Source organism: Mesoplodon mirus (genome assembly GCF_964341445.2).
Source record: "Mesoplodon mirus genome assembly, chromosome: 12".
Lineage (NCBI taxonomy): Eukaryota > Metazoa > Chordata > Mammalia > Artiodactyla > Ziphiidae > Mesoplodon > Mesoplodon mirus.
Window position 1 is genome coordinate 31,301,268 of NC_138988.1, and position 8,335 is coordinate 31,309,602.

Below are 8,335 nucleotides of genomic sequence, written 5' to 3' on the forward strand. Positions count from 1 at the left end.
CCCCATCCCCCATGGACCTCTTTCTCTGTCCTGGGGCTTCACCAGGCAGGTGGAAGAGGAGTCTTGGGGAACACTCGTGATCCTGCCAGCACAACTGCACCCAAGAGGACAAGACAGATGCGTGCTGCAGAACTTTCCAAACGCCATCATGGGAGTAGAAGGTAGTAGGATCCCAGCAAGGGAGAAAGAAACAAATTTTAGTTGGGGGCAGGGGAAAAATCAGGGGAGTGTTCTTGGAGGGGACAGATGAGCTAGACCCTAAGGGGTGGGTAATATTTTGTTAAATCAAAAACAAAAGGAAGGGGCTTCCCTGGTGGCGCAGTGGTTGAGAGTCTGCCTGCCGATGCAGGGGACACGGGTTCGTGCCCGGGTCCGGGAGGATCCCACATGCCGCGGAGTGGCTGAGCCCGTGAGCCATGGCCGCTGATCCTGCGCGTCCGGAGCCTGCGCTCCACAACGGGAGAGGCCACAACAGTGAGAGGCCTGCGTACCGCAAAAAAAAAAACAACAACAACAATGGAGACCAGCCTTAAAAATTCCCTGAGCAGATGAGACCAGTTTAGTCATACAAACAAAGCTTAATTTATTTTGCAAGACTAACTTGACCTGGGTCATTTCTTGCTTGTCCCTAAAAATCATAAGCAAAACCTTAACTGTTTCCCAAGGTTGATATGAGGTAACTATTAACCAATTCCCTGTATTTAAGAAAATTCTAATACTATAAGCAACCACTGTAAAGAATAAAGCATCACTGCTTTCTCCCTATGTAAGCTGCTTTATAATAATATACCCCTGAGCCTCATTCCATTGTTTTGGTTTGAGCGCTCCGGGTTCTGTCTTTTCGGTGTGTGCACAATAAATTTTTACTAATTACTAGTTTGGTGATTCATCGGTTTTACTTCTGTTATTTCTGAACTTGTGACAATTTAGACATTAGAGATTCCATGAAGGGCATTCCCAGAGGTGGGGTCAGCCTAAGCAAAGGCAGCAGCAGGAAGAATGTGTGTTCACTAGCCTGGGCTAGAGCAAAGGAAGCAGAGAAGGAAAGGGGAGGTCCCAATGCAGAGGGGGAGGGGGCAGGGTCTCCAGGGGCCTAGGCTGAAAGAGGCAGCATCAGAGAACCCAGGAAGTACCCAAGTAACTATCCCAGAACCTGTTTTGCACCCCGGTCCTGGCACTGTCAGGCTGTGTGTCCTCAAGCAAGTCCCTTCTCCCCTCTGGGCATCAGTATCCTTGAGGAGGCTACCAAGGATCTCTTGCTGGTCTGAAAACCTAATTTTAGAAAAACAAACTGATGGTAGGAACACAGGTTATTAATTTCTCTGATTTTTTTTTTTTTTTTTTTTTTTTTTGCGGTACGCGGGCCTCTCACTGCTGTGGCCTCTCCCGTTGTGGAACACAGGCTCCGGACGCGCAGGCCCAGCGGACATGGCCCACGGGCCCAGCCGCTCCACGGCACGTGGGATCCTCCCGGACTGGGGCACGAACCCGTGTCCCCTGCGTCAACAGGCGGATTCCCAACCACTGCGCCACCAGGGAAGCCCCAATTTCTCTAATTTTTAACTTCCTATATTTTAAAAATATTGTTGATAAGAATTTATTAGTAACAATAAAATAAGTCTAGTGGTTCAGAATAGGGGCTTTGAGGTCAGACTCACTGTGTGTCCTGGGAGGGAACCATATCTGAACCCCTCACATTCCTCCTCTAAGAAATGGGCACAGTGGTGGCACCTACCTCATGGGGCTGTTGGGAGGAATAAGGCAGGTAAGTTTTTTTAAGGTGCTTAGGAAAGGGCCTGACACCCTGTACTTGCTTATTGTACGTCAGCTATCATTAATAATAAACTATTTTTAACTCCCAGCCAGGTGGAGTCGGCCATTAGGGATTTCTGAGCCGGTGAGAGGTGAGACAAATGCTGGCCTCTGGTCTCAGTAGGGACCTTTTGTTATTTAAACAGCCAGGCCCGGGGGCACAAAAAAGCACTCATATCTTGGCCTGGATGCACAGCCTTTTCACCCTCTGGCACCCTCTTCCTCCCTCCCTACCTCACTCTGTCAACTTGGCCTCCTCCACTCAACTGCGGGTTCAGGGGTGCAAACCCACACGTGCTCTGCCCTGCAGCTGGCGTTACACAATCCGCATTTCCAAGACTGCCAGGAAGCCCTTGCAGGAGTGGGCTGGAGATGCTGCGGTTGTCGGCCGGCCGGCTCCGGACTGTCAGGGTGTTTGGACCAGTATCCTGACTCGCCAGTTGCGGGGAGGAGAGGGCGCAAGGGCAAGGGAATTGGGGCAGGCTGGGGAAAGGGGAGCTGAAAGGCTGCTGGAGGTCGGTTTGGGCTGGGAGAGGTCTTGAGGGGTGCAGATGTCTGGGGGCAGGACGGGCGCAGGTGACTGCGGCTGGGAGGGCAGCCGAGCAGCAGCCCTTCCCCAGAAAGTGGGAGAAACGGGGTTGCAGGAGCCTCCAAACCACCCAGGCACTTGGGTGGGGAGCGCACACGGCCTGATGATGGCGCAAGCAGTGGGGAGGTCAAATAGAAAGAGGTTGCAGGTCCCTGACCCATCCTCACCTTGTCCGCGGCCTTAGGAAAGCAGGCACCTCGGGCCCGGGAAGTAGGGGGACCAGGGATTCGGGAATGTCAAACCTATCCAGGCACCGGAAGGAAGCGCGCAGGGGCTGATGCCAGGGCGGGGGAACGGAGTAAAAAGGGAGGTGCAGGTTCCCGACCCTTCTTCACCTCATGCCGCTTGGCGGGAAGCCAGGCAGCCCGCACTCGGTAAGTGGAAGGTAGGTCACGGGGCCATTGGAGGAGCCCCCGGATACTCCCTCCTAGACGTGCACACCCCCACCCCGCCTCAGCCCGCCCCCCCCCGCCCCCCCAGCGCTCACCTCACCTGACCTCAGCCGCCTGGGACCAGCCGCACTATCTAAACGCCTGTCCTCGGCCCCGGGCCCCTGCTCAGGTCCAGCAGCAACGCCCGCGCCCGCGCCCGCGCCGCTCTCAGCTCCGGGGCCGGCTCGGATGGGAGCCTTAAAGGCGCTGCGTGAGGGCCTACGTCCTCCGACAGAAAAGCCGGCTCCGCCCGCGCCCGGCCCCCAGCGCTGCTCCCCGGCTGTCGCGTTCTGTCTTGGGGGTTCAGGGGCGAGAACCTCCCACTCCCCGGCGCCCCCGGCTTATAGCATTAAGCCCGGAGTGTAAAGTTAGTATTCCGCACAACCCGACCCCAGCAACCCGTCTCCAGGCATCCAATAGCGCCTACTGTTTTCACGCCGCGGAGCCAGGGGCGGGGGTGGGGGAAGAGGGGAAGAATCCAAACACCCCAGCCCCGCCCCGAAAGCGCTCACTTGCGGCCTGGGGGCGGGATCGGAACCTAGAGGGCCACACACAGTTTAACAATGAGACGCCAGAATTCTTCGCGGCATTGTTTCATTTACTGAGCACCTATTGTGTGCCTAGCGCTGCTGGGCCCCGCACCCGGCAGTAACTCAGGCTGGATCTCTGACCCCGAAGGGCTCGGAGAGACAGACAGGTTCTCGGGCAAGCAAAGTAACCCTACCTTATATGGGTTATCTCATTTGATTCTATGAGGTGGACATTGTACTTGGCTTCCTGTTTCAGAATTCTGAGAAGAGAGGCTTGCCCTGTAAAGGACAGAACTGGGAATTCCAACCCTGGATCGTCTAGCTCCAAAGCTCTTGGGGACAAAAATAGCCATCTTATAAGGCTTTCAGCCACCACTGGTTAAATGCCCGCTATGGCCATTTCTTCATTTTAAGGACAATTAAACCTCACTAGGCCAAAAAAATAGGAAGGGGAGCATAAAAGTTATCACCCATTAAAATTCAAATACTGTTTTCTGTCTAACTTATCTGCCACAAAGCCTAGGTTTTTGAACATCTGGCCTCAGTTTACCACTCCAGCCTCATTTCCTAGCATTCCAAGGGCGCCTAGGCTGAACTCTACCACCTCGGCCTTTGCCAAGAGCTCTCATCCTTTCCTACTTGGCCTGGCTACTCCTTCCTCTCTCTTTTCCATACCTCAATTCAAATGTCACTTCCTCCAGGAAGACTTCCTTAAGTTCCCTTTGGACCCACACTGTACTGTGGGCTTCTTCCACCAAAGTACTTATTCATTCACTTAACAAATATTTACTGAGCACTTGCTATGTGCTGAGCACCGTGTGTGTGTGTGTGTGTGTGTGTGTGTGTGTGGTGGCTGCGGCAGAGGTGTCTTCCTCCTGCACTGAGTCCCTGGCTTGTCCGCTTCTCACTCCAGACCTAGGTGGGACCAGTACCCAGCAGGACTCTCTTGTCCATTTAAATCCACCACAAAGGCAGCCTCGGGCCTGCCAAGCCCTCCAGACTGGCAAAGCCTGGCTGAGTTGGGCAGGTCTTGGGTTTTAAGAATGGGACGTGGATGAGAAGCCCCAGAGATATGGCAAAGGTGAATCTCTGAGGCCACTGGTGACCACCCTGTAAAATCTGCTTCTGTCAGGGCTGCTGGAATCCATCCAGAGTTTGGGACAATCTCCCTGGCTGGAGCGGGAGCATCTTCTTCTAAGATGTTGGCCACCTCATCATTCAGACTTCAAGAGCTTCATGTGACTTGCTTCATGGACTTGTTCTCAGAGCTGTGGGGACAATTTATTCATCAAAGGCCATGTTACCTTCTCTGTCCTTACCTCTCCTCAAACTAGCAGTCCTTCCACACCCCCAGAGCAGGCCCAGAGAGGCAGCAGGGGCTAAGACTGACCTTTAGTCCTCACTTACCACCTATTAGCAATCTCTGTTTCTGGGAGCATTCCCCAGACAGTGAGGGGGTGAATGAATAAATAAGGGAGTGAAATGCATGGATGACTTCCTGGAAGCCCCCACGCTGGAAGCCATCAATAAGCTTTACCTGGTGTATTGGAACACTGGAAAACACCTGTCTTTTACATTTAATTTTTTTTCCTCTCCAAAACCTTAAAAATGGGTAATTCATCTCTTCTTCTAATTCATAGTTTGTGGCCCCAGAGGCCTCCTAGGGTCTGGAGTTTCTAAATCCAGAGAGGTTTTTTTTTTCCCCCAGAGTTTTTTATTTAGATACACTGAGCTCCAGGTGGGAGTCACCTTTCCTGTGACTCTTCTCCACCTGGTGACTGACAGGAAAGAAGCCTTAATTAGCTTCTGTTTCACAGTGAAGCTCAGAAGGCAGGAGGAGAGGAGGGGACTCACCTGTGGTCCCACCTCAAGTCAGCAATGCCCCATTCACTGTCTCTGAGGAATCAGCGGTGGGTGGGAGGCCAGGGAACAGTCCCAGGGGCAATCCACATTCCTAATGGCACCTTCAGTCATTTTAAGTATAAACTCCTTATTACATGACAGGTCTCACCCCAGCATTAGGAAAGAGTTTGGAAACCTCTCCTCTGCCAGCTGGTGCAGCAAAGGGCCCCAGACTTCACCCTGCCACACAGTCTATGGACATCTCTTGGACTCAGCAGCATACCAGTCAGAACTGAGTGGTGCCAATGGTCACCACGGTTTAATGCACACTTATTACTGATCAGGCACTGGACATCACCTCACTGAGTCCTCACAGTAACCCTGTGAGATGTGCTAACCCACTTTACAGATGGGAGCATTGAGGGGTTAACTGACTCACTCAATATACCATAGCCAGTGGTGGGACCACCAGTCAAAGAAGTTCATTCATTCATTCATTCATTCATCGAATATTACCAAGGACCTACTACATTCCAGGTACACTCTGGTGAACACATCTTGCCCCAAAGGACTTAGAGTCTTTTAATAAGAAGAAAATATTAGTAACTATTCAATCAAGGATCACACACAAGCAATGATGGAATTATGAGTAACAATAAGTACAAAGGCCAAGTACAAACGCAACATGGCTGAGACTTAAATGCTATAGTATATGGAGGGCTTCCCTGGTGGCACAGTGGTTAAGAATCCGCCTGCCAATGAGGGAGACATGAGTTTGAGCCCTGGTCCAGGAAGATCCCACATGCCACAGAGCAACTAAGCCCGTGTGCCACAACTACTGAGCCTGCGCTCTAGAGCTGCCAGCCACAACTACTGAGCCCGCGTGCCACAACTACTGAAGCCTGTGCACCTAGAGCCTATGCTCTGCAAGAGAAGCCACCGCAGTGAGAAGCCTGTGCACCACAACGAAGAGTAGCCCCTGCTCACCGCAACTTGAGAAAGGCCCACGTGCAACAACGAAGACCCAATGCAGCCAAAAATAAAGAAATAAAAATTTTTAAAAAGTCAATAGTATATATATAGAAATATACATAGGAGAAAAATGAAAAATACATGATACCACATGTACACAGATGCCAGCTGGGCAGCATCCCTGGGCCTATGAGCCATTTGCACAATCCATTCTCCAAAAATTTACTGCATGGCAATTCTGAGCCAACCACTGAGCCTCCTGCCCAATAGGCTATTCAGATGTCACCACCTTGAAGCAGCCTTCCCTGATTACCTATGCAAAATTAACTGTTCTGGGGCTTCCCTGGTGGCACAGTGGTTAAGAATCCGCCTGCCAACGCAGGGGACACGGGTTCGAGCCCTGGTCCAGGAAGATCCCACATGCCATGGAGCAACTAAGCCCATACACCACAACTACTGAGCCTGCGCTCTAAAGCCCACGAGCCTCAACTACTGAGCCGGCGTGCCACAACTACGGAAGCCTGCACACCTAGAGCCCGAGCTCCACAAGAGAAGCCACCGCGATGAGAAGCCCACGCACCACAAGGAAGAGTAGCCCCTGCTCGCTGAGACTAGAGAAAGCTCACACGCAGCAATGAAGACCCAGTGCAGCCAAAAATAAATAAATAAGATAAATTTATTTTAAAAACCACACTATTAAAAAAAAATTAACTGTTCCATCATCCATACCCTTGTACCACATTGTACATGAAGCTATATTTACTCATTTCAGTGACTCCTGACTCCACTGAGTTGTGAACTCCTTTTCCACCTCCATCTCCCCAGGGGCCAACATGATGAGTGGCACAGAGCAGGCAAATATTAGCTACCATGTGTTGAGCTCTTCCTGTGTGTCTCACTTTGTGCTCAGTGCTTTACATATATTATCTCAGTGAATCATCCCAACAACTCTATGAAGTGGGTACGATTATTAGCCCCATTTTACAGATGAGGAAACTGAGGCTCAAAGAGGTTAAGCTACCCAAGATCACACAGCTGATACAGCCAGAATCCAAACCAAGCTGTGTATGAACACAAAATCTATGTTCTAACCACTAAGATGCCTACTGCCAAAACTAGTAATGGAATTAATTATGAAAGATATGGCAAAGCTCACCTTGCAGCTTATATCTGCAAATCTATGAACTACTAACATTTTTAGGCAAAAAAGCATCTTCTTTACAAAAAATTCAAAATACTGCTTATACATTTATTTGTGAATTAAATAACTGTCAAGCCTCTGTTTATGCATAGGATCAAGTTGTGGGAGATACATTTTGACTCTAGTCTAAATTACAGGGTGAATTATTACACACCCCCAAAACAGAACATCAAAGGAAGAGTTAAGAAATAAGAATATATCATGAGACAACAAGTCAACATATGTCAAAATGTAGCATATGATCATGGAAAGAAGGACTCAATAATCAGGAGGCTCTAAAACGACAGTTCTTACACTATTGGTTCATTTGTTGAAAATGCCGGTTGAGCGCAGTCTTAGGTCAGAGAAGATCCTGGATGGGAAGGAAAGGGAAGCCTTTGAGAGAGCAATGTGACTGCTGCAGGGGAGCAAAATTTGCCACCTCAAAATATGTCTCTTTGGCATGAGGATTAATTTAGGTTCCTTACTTTTAAGAAACAGAAGACTCAGGAAATCTTTCTTTTTACCTCCCCCTTAGCTGCCTCAACAATTTAGATAAAGGGGCTGTTCCCAGGATAGAGTTATCATCAGACATACCTGCAAAGAATATGGAGTAGGCATGGTGGGGGAAACCCCAGTAGGGCCTAGAGAACAGAGTTCACTCTGTGTCCACTGTCTCTGCCTGGCCCAGCAAACACTTATTTACCAAACATTTGCTTTTCCATCTTCATGTGACTTGCCTTCTCCCCTGTAAAGTCCCAAACCACTACCCTCAAACATCCTTTTGTGTCTTTAGCCAAAGATGATATTTAAGGTGAGGGTTTGGGCCATGTTTGCAAGTTACTCAGTTCTCCTGGGTCTCTCCCTTATATACACATTATTAAACTTTTGTTTGATTTTCGTCTGTTAATGTGTCTCATGTCAGTTTAATTCTTAGACCAGCCAAAAGAACTTACAAGGGTAGAGGAAATTTTCTTCC

At 49.8% G+C, this 8,335-nt stretch overlaps 1 protein-coding gene across 4 annotated transcripts in view; it reads right to left on the reverse strand.

Annotated features, from left to right (window-relative positions):
• Positions 1 to 3,579, reverse strand: part of ABHD6 (abhydrolase domain containing 6, acylglycerol lipase) — a 52,559-nt gene extending 48,980 nt beyond the window's left edge. For 2 of the 4 annotated variants that reach the window (XM_082637420.1, XM_082637421.1), the window contains exon 1: positions 2,889 to 3,373. The gene's annotated coding sequence lies outside the window, so the exon portion shown is untranslated. Of the gene's footprint in view, positions 1 to 2,888; positions 3,374 to 3,556 lie in introns of those variants that run through there. The other 2 variants (XM_082637422.1, XM_082637419.1) reach the window with 2 other exon arrangements.
• Between the last annotated feature and the right edge of the window lie 4,756 nt (positions 3,580 to 8,335).